At 46.6% G+C, this 15,532-nt stretch overlaps 1 long non-coding RNA gene across 1 annotated transcript; it reads right to left on the reverse strand.

Moving 5' to 3' along the window:
* Positions 1-542: 542 nt before the first annotated feature.
* LOC139361646 (uncharacterized) lies at positions 543-8,655 on the reverse strand. Its single transcript, XR_011619225.1, has 3 exons — positions 8,414-8,655; positions 4,331-6,863; positions 543-1,294 (listed from the first exon to the last, which is right to left on the reverse strand). It is a non-coding gene; the product is annotated as an uncharacterized lncRNA (long non-coding RNA).
* Between the last annotated feature and the right edge of the window lie 6,877 nt (positions 8,656-15,532).

Here is a 15,532-nt window from a genome sequence, read left to right on the forward strand (position 1 = left end):
CACCAAACCAGAAGCTCCCCAAACCCAGTGTTTAGAGGGTTTTATGGAGTTTTCATAACATCAACATGATTAAGTCATTGGCTACCCGTGACTAGCTCAATCTCCAGCCTGTCTCATCTCCCCTCCCAGAGGTAGGGGTGGGGCTGACATGTCCAACTCTATACTCATGACTCATCTTTCTGGCAACCAGCCCTGATCCTGAACCTGTCTAGGGGCCGAAGCCACCTGTCATCTCATTATCATACAAAAGACACTCCTATCACCCCAGAGATTCCAAAAGTCTTAGAAGCTCTTGTATCAGGTATTGAAACCTAAGACCAAATATTATAACCAATGATGTTCCTATCACTCAGGAAATTACAAGGGTTTTAGAAGCTGTGGGCCAAAAACCAGGAAGAATACTAAATATATACACTATTGTACTATGTATCCCACTATCACAATAATTTTTTTTGAGACAGAGTCTACCTCTGTTGCCCAGGTTGGAGTGCAGTGATGCAATCTCAGCTTATGGTGCGATCTCAGCTCACTGCAACCTCCACCTCTCAGGTTCAAGCAATTCTTGTGCCTCATCCTCCTGAGTAGCTGGAACTAAGGTGTGCAACACTACAACTGACTAATTTTTGTATTTTTTAGTAGAGATGGGGTTTCACTGTGTTGGCCAGGCTGGCCTTCAACTCCTGGCTTCAAGTGATCTCCCCGCCTCGGCCTCCCAAAAATCTGGGATAACTGACGAGCCACTGTGCCTGGCCTCACTATCACAATAATTATACTGAGAGGATGGGGGAGAAAAACATGGGGAACTGGAGGAGCGGGGAAGGTAAGCAGCCTGAATCTTTGTCTTCCACAGTAAGACATCTCCCTGTCTTTCACACAATCTGGAAGAACGAGCTAAAACATAAACACAGTAACCTCCAGGGACCAGGGATCAGAGTGGAGAAGGGTAAGGTAGGGGATTGCTGGGTTTTGTCCTAAGCCTTGTTAATTTCTGACTCTTAGTCTGTAGGTCTGTACAACTTTGCTAAAAATGAGCATTTACCTGTAATCCCAGCACTTTGGGAAGCCAAGGTGGGCGGATCACGAGGTCAGGAGATCAAGAGCATCCTGGCTAACACGGTGAAACCCCTCTCTACTAGAAATACAAAATATTAGCCGGGCGTGGTGGCAGGTGCCTGTAGTCCCAGCTACTCAGGAGGTTGAGGCAGGAGAATGGTGTGAACCTGGAAGGCGGAGCTTGCAGTGAGCTGAGACCATGCCACTGCACTCCAGCCTGGGCAACAGAGCGAGACTCCATCTCAAAAAAAAAAAAAAAAAAAGTTTTTAGTTTTTAAACAAAATCTGATACTTGACCAACAACAATAGTATATTAAGTGATATGGTTTTGTGTTTTTGTTTGAGAGAGGGTCTTGCTCTGTTGCCTGGGCTGGAGTGCGGTGGTGTAATTCTAACTTACTACAGCCTCAAATTATTGGGATCAGGTGATCAACCTCTCAAGCAGCTAGAACCACAGGTGTGCACCACCACGCCCAGCATTCTTTCTTTTTTTTCTTTTCTTTTTTTTTTTTTTTTTTTTTGGTAGAGGTGGAGGTCTCACTATGTTGCTGGTCTTAAACTGCTGACCTCAGTGGATCCTACTGCCTCAGCCTCCCTAAGTGCTAGGATTACAGGTGTGAGCCACCACACCAGGCCAAAGTGGTGTATTCTAAAATTTTTTGTAATCCAACCACTTTGAAAAACTATGGAGAGCTATAAATCGTCTCCCCATAAACACACATGGATGCATATACACAAAATTGTTGCACAGGATTTTGGGGACTTCATAAAGTTCTGAAAGCCAGGTTAAAAACCTTAGGATTATAGATTCTGGGTTTTTTTTTTCGTTTTCCTTTTTTTGAGACAGAGTCTCACTTTGTCGCCCAGGCTGGAGTGCAGTGGCGTGATCTCCGCTCACTGCAAGCTCTGCCTCCCAGGTTCACGCCATTTTCCTGCCTCAGCCTTCCGAGTACCTGGGACTACAGGAGCCCGCCACCATGCCTGGCTAATTTTTTGTATTTTTAGTAGAGGTAGGGTTTCCCCAAAGCCAGGATGGTCTCAATCTCCTGACCTCGTGATCCACCCTCCTCGGTCTCCCAAAGTCTGGGATTACAGGCGTGAGCCACCGCGCCCGGCCCTAGATTCTGGTTTATTAAAGGAAATTTATTTCAAGTCAGAGCTTGTCATTTATTGCACAGGAAAATAAAAATTTCGTTAAGAAAATCAAAAACACCTACATGATAAAATGAGGTCCTGCTTGGTCGTAAACTACTTGGTGACCACCATCAGTTGTTTTCTTGACCACAGGATGCACCTAATTCCTAACTATGAATAAAGGTACAAACATTGTTTATTGGGCTTTTGGCTTCAGCCTTGAAACAATCGGATTCTCTCAAACTCAGGAATGTGAATCGCTGTTGGGTGGATGCAGCTGTTTCCATTCTAGAAATGCACCTGGAATCATGTACTTTGCGACTATGAAGAGTCCTTTGTGTAAAACTTGAAAAGGCAAGGTCCCAAATTCCCCATATGGGTGTTTCTTCCAGTAGAGGAATTACTCTAATGACTTCTTAGCAAAACTTACATGATCAGGGCAGGCCATCAAAATACTCCAGAACACAAAGTTTAGCTCCATTTCTGATGGACCTGTCTCCACTGCTATCAGTCTCACCAACAGCCTCACATCAAGTCAGAGGAACGGTTTTTTCATTTAAGAAGGATCTTCATGGCTGGGTGTGGTGGCTCACGCCTGTAATCCCAGCACTTTGGGAGGCCAAGGTGGGTGGATCACGAGGTCAGGAGTTTGTGACCAGCCTGGTCAACATACTGAAACCCTGTCTGTACTAAAAATAAAAAAATTAGCCAGGCTTGGTGGCACGTGCCTGTGGTCCCAGCTACTCAGGAGGCTGAGGCAGGAGAACTGCCTGAACCCGGGAGGTGGAAGTTGTGGTGAGCCAAGACTGCACCACTACACTTCAGCCCGGGCAAGAGAATGAGACTCCGTCTCAAAAAAAAAAAAAAAAAAAAAGAAGGATCTTCATGTTCCTGCCAATTTGGAAAAAAAAAAAAAAATTGGTATCTGTTAACCAGAGGTAATGAAAAGCACCTCCCAGGCTGCTGTAGTAAGTGGATCGGTAACTGTGGTGGGAGATTCCAACCCGCGAGACCTGTGACTATATCACGCAGCAAAAGGGCTTTGCCAAAGGCCTTAGGAGGAGTATCTTGGGCTATCCAGGGAGGTCCAATCTAATCCTATGAGCCTCTAAGAGCATAGAACTGGCCAGGCGAGGTGGCTCACACCTGTAATCTCCGGACTTTGGGAGGCTAAGGCAGGCAGATCATGAGATTAAGAGATGGAGACCATCCTGGCTAAAATGGTGAGACCCCATCTCTACTAAAAATACAAAAATTAGTTGGACATCGTGGCGGGCACCTGTAGTCCCAGCTACTCAGGAGGCTGAAGCAGGAGAATCACTTGAACCTGGGAGGTAGAGGTTGCAGTGAGCTGAGATCATGCTACTGCACTCCAGCCTGGGCAACAGTGCAAGACTCCATCTCAAAAAAATATTTTAAAATAGGGCATTGAACTTTCTCCAAGTACAAGAAGAGAAATGCACACAGGGGAACTGAAGAGCCTGACCAGGTCCCTGGGTTAGCTAGTCCTGAGCTGATGGGACCATGTGCAAAGACCAGATAGAGGCCTCAGGAGCTGAGGGCAGCCCTCAACAGATGGCCAGCAAGGAAACAGACACCTCAGTCCTGCAACCACAAGGAACTATATTTGGCCAAAAGCGCTTGGAAACAATTCTCCAGTGAGGAATGCAGCTCAGCCCACATTATGATTTTTGCCCGGTGACACCCACGTCAGAACAGTGGGTGCCCCAAAAAACTGTGAGATGATACAATTTCAATTATTTTAAGCCACAAAATTTGTGGAAATGTGGTAAAGCAGCAACAGAAATGAATAGTGATTTACGTGGAAACCCCTAGAAGACTGTCTGGCACGGTGTTGACACTTGACAAGTGTTTACTGATTTCCTTACATCGCAAGGCAGGGCTGGCCACACTCCATCCAAAACAATAGATGATAGACTTGTTCTGACAAAACAGATTCAGTGAATTATAAATGGCCCAGAACACCTACAAATTTTAAGTTTCAGGTAAGTGATTGCCTTTCCTTTCACTTAGAAACCTCCCAATGCTCATCTTACTGACAAACTCTAAGTACCAGGCAGGAGACTAAACACCAGACAAACCCAGCCCCAGATGCCCCGAGGGAGCCCGTCCCAGCACTCACTCCGCTGCACTGAAATGATGTCCAAGTCAGTTGATCCCACTAGACCAAGAACTCCAGCTCTCCATGTGTGAGTCACCAGTGCTGCCTCTGCATCTCTGCTTCTAGGATGGTGCTTCTGCACTTCACAGGAAATCTGTATCAATGTTTGTCAACACTATGTATGACAGTGTCACTTAATATCTGCACAGAAAACATCAATTCTTTGAGGACCAGGGCCGGGTTTATTAGCCTTCGTACTCCCACTGCCACTGTCTGGGACATCAGAGGCACTCGGTAGAAGTTGGTGAAGAGAAAGAAAAGGCAGAGGAGAGAGAGGAAAGCAGGACCAACACCGCAGACACAGATTCTGAGGTGGCTGGAGGAGAGGCAGGACAGAGAAACTTCCTGGATGCTGGAATGGGGTTCACTGTGATACCTGCTGCTGGATTTCAAATGTCAAAGGTGACGCTTTGCTGACCTTGACGTCTGACTGCCCTTTAGCCTTCCCAACCTCAAGACAGGGCACTTAGAAACTGCAATGTCAAGAAATGATGCTTCATTAAGGCATGGGAATGTTATTTACATGAACCTTCATTACTGCATTTTTTTACATGGGAATGTAAATAATTGAAGAGATTGTTAAAGACTAAATCATGCACATTCAATAACTTTGTAAAATATTAATGATAACTGAAACACAAATTTTGATGTTCCCCAAAAATGCTAACATATAAAAGAATACTGGCCAATTAAAGATAGAAAACAATCCTAATGAAGCTCCCCAACAGACACATTAAAACTTCTCTGTACATTAAACATTTGAGATTTCAAAGGAAAACCCAGATTCATTCCATTCTTAATATGGCGTTTAAAAAAAAAATCTTAGGTAATACAATATTTCATTTAAAATTTACAAAATTCCGTTACATTCATAATTTCGTTTGATCCTCAAAACAATCTCCTGAGTTAGGCAGAACAGGTATTACTAACAACTAACTCCATTTTATAGGTAAGGGAACTGAAGTTCAGCAAGTACTTGGGCTTAACAAAAGCTTTAATAGGGCCACATATCGAAACCAAATCCTCTGCTCAAAAGAACTAGAATAAGTTATCTTTTACATATTATTCATACTTATATCCTGTCAATATCCAAAAATGTTTTGAGGTAGCCTGCAATAATAGACACCTATCCAATAAAAACATTAAAATGAAAAACGGGGAAAAAAACAGCGGGTGATATGGGAGACAGACGAAGGTAGATAGCAAAGGCTGAGACTTATAATCTAAGAAAACTTCATCTCTGACCTTCCAGTTCCAGGGAGATAACGCTAAAGGAAACAAGATGGTTTATAGACTCAAAATCTGACAAAAGAGAGGTTGCATCAGTTCTTAACTCTGAAACACTCCTAGCAGTCACAGCAAATCTCTAGGACAACATACCAATGGCATCAAAGCAAGAGTATACTTCAGTGATAGAGTGAATTAAGTTCCCTGTTTGGGACCCAGGCCAGGGCTAGAGAAAAGAACTCTGAAATGTAGAGCTCAGAAATACATCCTCTGTCGGCCACAGGCAGTGGCTCACACCTGTAATCCCCAGCACTCTGGAAGGCTGAGGCGGGCAGATCACGAAGTCAGGAGATGGAGACCATCCTGGCTAGCACAGTGAAATCCCGTTTCTACTGAAAATACAAAAAATTAGCCAGGCGTGGTGGCAGGCCCCTATAGTCCCAGCTGTTTGGGAGGCTGAGGTAGGAGAATGGAGTGAACCCAGGAGGCGGAGCTTGCAGTGATCCGAGATCCTGCCACTGTACTCCAGCCTGGGCAACAGAGCAAAACTCTGTCTCCAAAAAAAAAATATATATATATATATATATATACACCCTGTCTTCTCCATACCCATATGTCCCCTTCCGTGAGAGACTTCCTTTCATTTAATCCATATAAAAATCAAGCCTACTCTAAATGAAAAATACTTTGACATAGAAGCAGCATTAACTAGTTAAGTTTTATTAAGACATTAATAAAATCTAGAAAACCATAAAGAAAATCTGGTCGCGTTTTGAAGCCCTCTCCTAAGATCAGATTCCCCAAAAGAACAAAGTGTATGGGGCATATAACAAAGATATTTTCCTAAACTAAGAATGCAAATCAAAATAAAGGCAAAATCCTACTGAGTGAAGCAAAAATTGTAATTCAGTAGCTCAAGACTTGACCAAATGTCTATTTTTAATCCCTATAATCATCCAAATAACTAGGAAGAGCAGAGAAAATTGTGTCTCCTTTCTACAGAGACACGTGGCTGGCTTTAAGAAACTCAAACACATCAAATTCCCACCTTACCAAACAGATAAATTGGAAAGGAGCTTAGTATTTTATTTTTAAATTATTTATTTACCTTTTTATTTTTAAGAGAAAGGGTTTCACTCCGTCACACAGTCTGGAGTGCAGTGGCATGATTATAGCTCACTGCAGCTTCTAATCTTGGGCTCAAGTGATCCTCGCTCCTCAGCCTCCCAAAGCGCTGGCATTACAGGTGTAAACCACAGCAACCGGCCTATTTTAAAGAATTAATTACCATATACCTTAGAATTGGAGCTCCTTTATAGGTCATTCAACATGTGATGCAATTTTTTACAAGTGCTATTTTTTTTTTTTTTGAGATGGAGTCTCACTCTGTCGCCCAGGCTGGAGTGCAGTGGTGCAATCTCCGCTCACTGCAACCTCCACCTCCCGGGTTCAAGTGATTCCCCTGCCTCAGCCTCCCGAGTAGCTGGGACTACAGGCGTGTGCCACCACACTCAGCTAATTTTTTGTATTTTTAGTGGAGACGGGGTATTTTTAGTGAAGACGGGGTTTCACTGTATGAGCCAGATTAGCCATCTTCTAACCTCGTGATCTGCCCGTCTTGCCCTCCCCAAGTGTTGGGATTACAGGTGTGAGCCACCACACCTGGCAACAAGTGGTAATTTTCAACTATGCTTCAAACCATTACACAAGCCAAGTACATCTACTCAAGACACTCTCAAGTTTCCATTTACTCCCATTTTAGTCAACAAAATAAAATGTTAAATTGGAACATATTTCACATGACACTTAAAAGATCAACAAAATGCTCCTGAAAAGTTCTGAGCTCAACAACTCCATTAATGAGAAAAAAACAAATCAACTGGATATAGGGAAGATGCTGCACATAAAACACAATTGTGAAGAATATGCAAGATATTGCCAAAAAGTTACTTAAGTTTTCATCACAGATACTTGTCCTTAAGTCTGAGATAAAGTATATACTCATGTAACTAAACTCGTTTAAAAGGAAACAAAGGGGAAGAAGAAAAAGAACTTCCACTTTAGAATCCACATTTTCAAAGGCCTCCATTATTTACACCATTGCGGGGAAGAGAATTTTTCTCTGCTGTATTTGCTTGAAAGAATTAAAGGTGTAGGGCAAAAATTCTTGGAAATTATGTAGTTTACGATCCTGAAAAGCGAGAAAAATGAAGCCCAGAAGAGAAGGCCTTCCAGGAAAATTCCAGAGCCGGAGGTAGACCCAGTACGTTGTTTTTGTTTTCGTTTTGAGAGGAAGTCTCACTCTATGGCCCAGGCTGGGGTGCACTGCAGCCATTTCACTCACTGCAACCTTCACGCAGTCCCCTCAGTGAGTTGGCGAAGCAGTCTCGCTGCGAGGGAAGGCGGGGAGGGTGGGGAGGGCGGCGGAGTCTCCCACTCGCGGTGACCCGGACCCCGCCCCACGAGTGGGTCCTCGCAGGGCCCCCTCTGCCGCACGCGGGGACCAGCCACGCTGCGGGGTACGGGGCAGAAGCCCGCGCCCGGGTCCATGCAGTCCCCTCCGCGGCAGACGCGGGAAGCCGGGGATCAGTGGGGACCGGCCCCCACCCGCAGGGCAACCGGGACTCCCCGCGCCGGCCCACGCGGTATCGCAGCAGGCGCGAAGCCCCCGGTGCCACACGGGGCCGAGACAAAGCCCAGGCGCAAGGACCCCGGATCCCGACCTCGGACCCTGCGGAGCCGAGCTCGGAGCCGCCACACCCGGGGCAGAGACCCCCGCCCGGTCCGGAGACCCCGTCGCCCATGGCGCCGTCTCACCTCAGGCCGCCGCCTCGCAGCCCTAGCTCCTCGCCTCGGCGCCTGGGCCGACTGGAGCGCAGCTGAGCAGCCGACAGAGCCACGGCAGCCTCAACAATGGAGCCCCAGGGCGGGGCCGCCGCCGCGCCGCTTCAGCCCGTGTTGCCCGCTCAGGATCCGGCTCGGATCAAGGAGCTGCAGCTGGCGCGGGGCTGCGGCCGGGAAACACACCTCGAAGGTGCACACGGCCCTGCCCGCCTCCCGCCGCCTCGCCCCGCCCCCAGCGGAGCCGGGCGCCCAGGGTCCGCCCCCCGGCCAAGGGGGAGCAGGCTGCGCGGAGAAGGTGGGGCCTGGGGGAACAAAGGGAGGTTGGGCGGGGCGGCGCTGGGACTGGGCGTGGGGGGTACCGCGGGAGGACCGGACCCAAGAGCTGGCCGGATCCTGGCCTCCTGGAAGACCCAGCTCAACGTCCACCTGGAGTCTACTGTACAGGAGGCGCTCATCTCAAGCCCAGAACTCAGGCTTTTAGGACAGAGAGCGAGAGACAGGCTTGCTTTACAAAAAGGGAAACTGAGGTCCAAGGAATAGGATTGCCTGCTGCCCGAAGTCACGTAGTCCCATTCACTCGTTCACCTTGTCATTCAGCAAACGTTTGGAAGCACGTATGGTGGGCGTTAGGAGTGAAGTAGGGCCGGGCGCGGTGGCTGGCGCCTGTAATCCCAGCACTTTGTGGGGCCGAGGCAGGTGGATTACTTGAGGCCAGGAGTTCGAAACCAGCCTGGCAAACAAGATGAAACCCCATCTCTGCTAAAAATACAGAAACTTAGCCGATCGTGGTGGCGCGTACCTGTGGTTGCAGCTACTGGCAAGGCTGAGGCAGGAGAAATCGTTTGAACCAGGGAGGTAGAGGTTGCAGTGAGCTGAGATGGTGCCACTGCATGTGCTCCAGCCTGGGCGACAGAATGAGACTCCGTCTCGGAAAAAAAAAAAAAAAAATTAATAGATGGGAAGTAGAGGCGAACCTAGGCCTTCCCTGAAGGAGCTCGGCCAAGGAGTACCTGAAATGTCTCTGCATCTCTTTAAGGTCTGATAAACGAACCAGGAGCGAGCACTAATCACTTCCCTTTCCTGCCTCAGAGCTTTCACGTGTTTGCTGTTCCCCGCCTGAAATGCCAAGTACCAATGGTATTTATTTATTTATAGAAATGGGGTCTCCCTATGTTGCCCAGGCTGGTCTCAAACTCCTGGCCTCAAGCTATCCTCTCCTCAGCCTCCCAAAGTGTTGGGATTGCAGGCATGAACCACTGTCCCCAGACCTGATCGTCTTTAAAACGTCTTTCCTCATCTTATTTGAGCTTCCTGCTTCATGTGACCCCACACCCTTGGTTTCCCTGTACTCCCATAGCTGCTCCTCGGTGGGTCCCAGGGACCCACCCCCTTCTCTGCCCAACTTGTATATGTCTGGACTCAGGCCAAATGCCCTTCCATTTGCAGTGGGCACTGCCACAAGAAATCTCTTGCTCTTCCGGGCTTCACAAACCATCCACATGCTCTGCTGCCTGCCAGAGACATCTATCCCATCAGATGCCCAGCCCTGACCTTTCCCAAAGCTCCAGCTGGACGCAGGGAAGCATCTTAAATTTTCCACAGGCCAAAACAGACTGCTTTATTAGTGCCCTAACCTGCTCATTCACATTCTTGTGATTCTCTGTGAACAGCCCCTCCATCCACCCAGCTGCTCAGGTGAAAATCTCAAATCCTCCTCCAGTCCTTCCTCCCCGAACCTCTCATGCAGCCCTCTGCCTTCCTAGGACACTGAGCACCCCTCACTCCCAGCGCCGGCTGGGGTGCTGTCTGAGTGGCTGCCACCCACGTGGCATGAATTGTGACCTTTTGCCCGGTGTGGTGGCTCACGCCTGTAGTCACAGCACTTTGAGAGGCTGAGGCAGGCAGATCGCTTGAGGCCAGGAGACTGGGACTAGCCTGGCCAATATGGTGAAACTAAAATACAACAATTAGCCAGCCATGGTAATGCGTGCCTACCATCCCAGCTACCCTACCGAGGAGGCTGAGGCAGGAAAATTGCTCGAACCTGGGAGGCAGAGGTTGCAGTGAGCCAAGGTCACACCACTGCACTCCAGCCTGGGCAACAGAGTGAGAATCTGTTGCAAATTAAAAAAAAAAAAAAAAAAAAGCAGAAGAAGAAGAAAGAGAAGAAGTGTGACCTCTCTAAGGCAAGGCAGTGTCCCACTCTGATTCACTTCCATGTGCAAAACAGGACCTGCGCCCTGAAGGCACTCACCCAGGGAGGCTGCTGGGATGGGTGGATGCACAGTTAAAGTCTTCTTGGTGGCTGGGGCTGACCCCATCCCCATCGCTCTTCCCACACACACCTGCACCCTCATCACTCCCAAGCTTGCACCCACCACTGAAAGCCTGTTCCTTAATCTGATTTGCCTAACAAGGTCCCCGGATGAACAACACATGCTTCCCTACCTCTCCCCTGCTAGGGCCCCACCGTGTTCTGGGATGTACTCAGGGATCAGGAGAACAAAACCTCAGGGAGTGAAAGGACATTCCAGGGTGCAGGCCTCTGCATCCCCCTCCATGCCCTCACCCCTGCCTGACACACCCTCACCCCTGTACTTGACCAACTCCTACCAACCCTTAAAGTCTCACCAAATTCAGTGGTGGCAGCCACACCCTAAGGTGGCTGACCACCCCCCAGTGACCTATGCCCTTGCATAATCTTCCTGACCTTGGGTACGAGCAAAACCGGTGACTGGCTTCTAACCCATAGAGCCTGGCGAAAGCAATGGGATGTCAATGTCACAGTGCATCACCTTCGCACACTAGAGAGAACGGTTCCGCCTGCAGGCGCTGCAGGAGGGAGATGCTGTGCTGAGAAAGGACCTTTGGAGGGGCCCGTAGGCAAGGAAGCAAAAAGCTGGGCCCTTGCCAAGCGGGTCCGAGGAAATGAATTCGGCCAATAACCTCGGCGGACCTGGAAATGGATTCTGCCCTGATGTAGCCTCAGATGAGGATGCAGCCCAGCTGCTTAGCGTGAGATCCCAAGCACACAACCCGCTAAAATGTGCTCAACTCCTAGCTTGCCAAAATTGGCTTAAAGGTGTGTGTTGTTTTAAGCTTCTAAGTTTTTAGTTATTGCCTATGAAAGTGTTAAAATATGAGACAGTAACTTAAGTCCCCTCCCCATCACACATATTCTGCTTTCTGGCATTCATCACAATTATACTTATTGATTTAAAATCTCCCTCTTGACTGGGTGCAGTGGCTCAGGAGTTCCAGACCAGCCTGGCCAACATGGTGAAACCCCATCTCTACTAAAAATACAAAAATTTGCTAGATGTGGTGGTGCAATCCTGTAATCCCAGCTACTCGGAAGGCTGAGGCAGGAGAATTGCTTGAATCCAGGAGGCAGAGGTTGCAGTGAGCTGAGATTACACCATTGCACTCCAGCCTGAGTGACAAGAACAAAACTCTGTCTCAAAAAAAAAAAAAAAAAAAAAAATTGTCTCTTGCCACTAGCATGAAGGTTCCATGAGAAGAAAAATGGAAACTCTTGCTCATAACACTGCCCCAAATGCCCAGCACGGTGTAGCTCTAGGGCAGTTAGTCGATGGTGCATGCTGCTGGTTGGAGGGCCCAGCTGGTCCTCCCAGCTGCCTTCTCTTTGGTCACATTCCATTATAGAGAACAGAATAGTTTCTTGCCTTTCCAGAGTCCCTCTTAGTGGGGATTGGCCTAGTGACATTGTCCTGCCCCAGGAGACATAAGTGGAAGTTGGCTGAAAGGTTTCTAGCCTTGGTGTGCTGGGACAATTTGAACCAGGACATGACAGCTGACCGTCCATTGTGTGGGAATTCTGCAACTTGTTTGTTCAACACATTCAGTACTTAAAAATATTAAATAATATAAACTCGCAAATTAAAAAATGCATTAGACCAGATGCAGTGGCCCACGTCTAACACACTGGAAGCCTGGGGCAGGAAGATCACTTGAGCCCAGGAGTTCAAGACCAGCTTAGGCAAAAAAGGAAGACCCTGTCTCTACAAAAAAATTTTAAAATTAGCTAGGCATGGTGGTGTGTGCATGCAATCCTAGCCACTCAGGAGGCTGAGATGGGAGGATCGCTTGAGCCATCTGTTCAAGGCTCCAATGAGCTCTGATAGTGTCACTGCACTCCAGCCTGGGTGACAGAGCCAGACCCTGTCTCAGAAATAAATATATTTCATATATTAATAAATTTATAATAAATGTATATATACACATTTATGTATTATAATTATTATGTGTATAATACACATAATGTATTACACATTTATGTATATAATATAATTTATGTATTATAATAAAAGTATATATACACATTTATGTAATATAATTATATTTAGACATAAATATCTATTTCTTGTTTTATTTATTTATTTATTTATTTATTTTGAGATAGAGTTTAACCCTTGTCACCCAGGCTGGAGTGCAATGACACAATCTAGGCTCACCGCAACCTCCGCCTCCTGGGTTCAAGTGATTTTCCTGCTTCAGTCTCCTGAGTAGCTGGGATTACAGACACGCACCACCACGCCTGGCTAATTTTTGTATCTTTAGTAGAGATGGGGTTTCTCCATGTTGGTCAGGCTAGTCTCGAACTCCTGACCTCAGCTGATCTGCCCACCTCAGCCTCCCAAATTGCTGGGATTACAGGTGTAAGCCACTGTGCACAGCCTATATTATATATTTATATATTATAATTATGTATATTAATTTTATGTAATATATATAAATATAAATATAAAAACTTTCCTTGCCTTCTCTCGTTTCTACCTACAGTCAGTCCCATGACTTCAAATACTATCTACATGTAGTAATTTTAAATGTATAGTTTTTTTATATATATATATTTTTTTATGTTGTTGCTGTTGTTGTTGTTGTTGTTGTTGTTGAGACAGAGTCTCGCCCTGTCACCAAGCTGGAGTGCAATGGCGCAGTCTCAGCTCACTGCAACCTCTGACTCCCGGGTTCAAGCGATTCTCCTGCCTCAGCCTCCCAAGTAGCTGGGCTTATAAGCGCCCACCACCACGTCCAGCTAATTTTTGTATTTTTAGTAGAGACAGAGTTTTGCCATGTTGGTTAGGTTGGTTTTGAACTTCTGACCTTAACTGATCACCCACCTCGGCCTCCTAAAGCGCTGGGAATACAGGCGTGAGCCACCTTGGCCAAAATATTTTTCTGTTTCCAAACATTTTACATGAGAGGAAAGTGGAGAATAAATTATCTGACACTCTAATGTAAAAAAAAATCTTTGTGCCTCTCTTCTTTTCATCTTTCCTAAGTGCACATATTACCAAAATGTCTTTAGGTTGAGGTCTCCCCGTGAAAACTTTACAGGGTGTTGTGTCCTCAGCCACCCTCCTGTCTTTTCCTAGTCCTGGCATTTTAGAACTGTCTGGGGATGACCCAGGATACCCACTGTGGCCATGTCTATTGGAGGGTCTAGTGAGTATCAGCCCCAGGGTCATCTCATCCCCAAGGACAGCCCGAGGTAGGGGGTAGAGTCTCTCATGGGAGCAGCTGGATGCTCTTGGCCTTAGAGGAATCTCCTGGTATAGTTTCATCTAAAATGGTGACCCCTTAGGGTTATTAAAATTTTAGGACATTAAAATGAATGGACAATACAACGTAATGTCATTAAAGCTAGGTTATTGAAACTGTTCCTCCAGCCGGAGCTTTTATTCCTCGGAGACACATTGACGATCCGCAAATGGGATGCTGATATTGAGAGGAAAAGGCAGAAATGATTTCTGCTTTCTAGATTGTCTCAGACTTGCGAAGAGAGAAAAATTGTCCCAAAGGACAAGGAAACCCACCCCAGAGAGGATGTGCAAGAACCTGAATATGAAAATGCACTTAAGGCACACAGGAGGACAAAGAGCAGTGCCAGTGCCTCCTAGGTGGTCACTGAGTCCTTTACTGAACAGGATGGCTGTCCCGAGGAATAGAATGGCCTGCCGTGACACTTAGAAAGGTCTGTGTTGGAGTCAGCAATGCCTCTCCCTGAGTTTGTTACCTTGATAAGGCTTGTCCGCTTATTTGAGTTTCAGTTTTTCATTGACTATAAGATACATGTTGTCAGTACAGCTTGAAAGATAAAGGTACTATTTCCAAAGTAGCAAGGTAAAATGACGTATATAATTTGCTAAAAATTCATATTTATTCCTTCCCCAGAGTGAGTGTAGTAGGTTTTAAAGGTCTGTTCTTTTTAAGGGTAATTTCAAATGGAATTGTAGGACTTAGCTTTGTCAATGCTACTGGTGAAATAAAAGTGTGACAGATAAATTGATGATTTACAAAGATTCACCAAAATGTCAGTTCCCCTCTTGTAGCATGGTGAAGAATTTATGACAGTGGACACATCTGTATCCTCTTATCTGGATATCTGAGGGATTTTTTGGTGTTGTTTTTTGTTTTCTTGGAGACACTGTGTTGCTCTGTAGCCCGGCTGGACTGCTGTGGCACCATCTCTGATTACTGCAACCTCTGCCTCCCGGGTTCAAGTGATTCTCCTGTGTCAGCCTCCCGAGTTACTGGGATTATAGGCACCCACCACCACACCCAGCTAATTTTTGTTTTTTTTAGTAAACACGGGGTTTTAGGCCTGGCACGGTGGCTCATGCCTGTAATCCCAGCACTTTGGGAGGCCAAGGTGGGCGGATCATGAGGTCAGGAGTTCCTGAGTTCCAGAGCAGCCTGGCTAACATGGTGAAAAACTGTCTCTACCACAAATACAAAAATTAGCTGAGCCTGGTGGCAGGCACCTGCAATCCCAGCTACTAGGGAGGCTGAGGCAAGAGAATTGCTTGAACCCGGGAGGTGGAGGTTGCAGTGAGCCAAGATCTTGCCACTGCACCCAAGCCCAAGCGACAATGCAAGACACCATCCTCACACTTGACGTAAACCCTGGCTGCAGAGTAAAATCAATCACTTGTGGAGATTTTTTAATATAATGATGTGTCAATTTCAACCATGGATAAGGCCATTTAGCCTTAGTAAGACCTATCGTGTTAAGATTGTGCCTGTTTTGCAAAATTTCATGTCATCATCCCACTTGTTATTCAGGAA

The sequence above is a fragment of the Macaca nemestrina genome, unplaced genomic scaffold (genome assembly GCF_043159975.1).
Source record: "Macaca nemestrina isolate mMacNem1 unplaced genomic scaffold, mMacNem.hap1 Scaffold_80, whole genome shotgun sequence".
Taxonomy (NCBI): domain Eukaryota; kingdom Metazoa; phylum Chordata; class Mammalia; order Primates; family Cercopithecidae; genus Macaca; species Macaca nemestrina.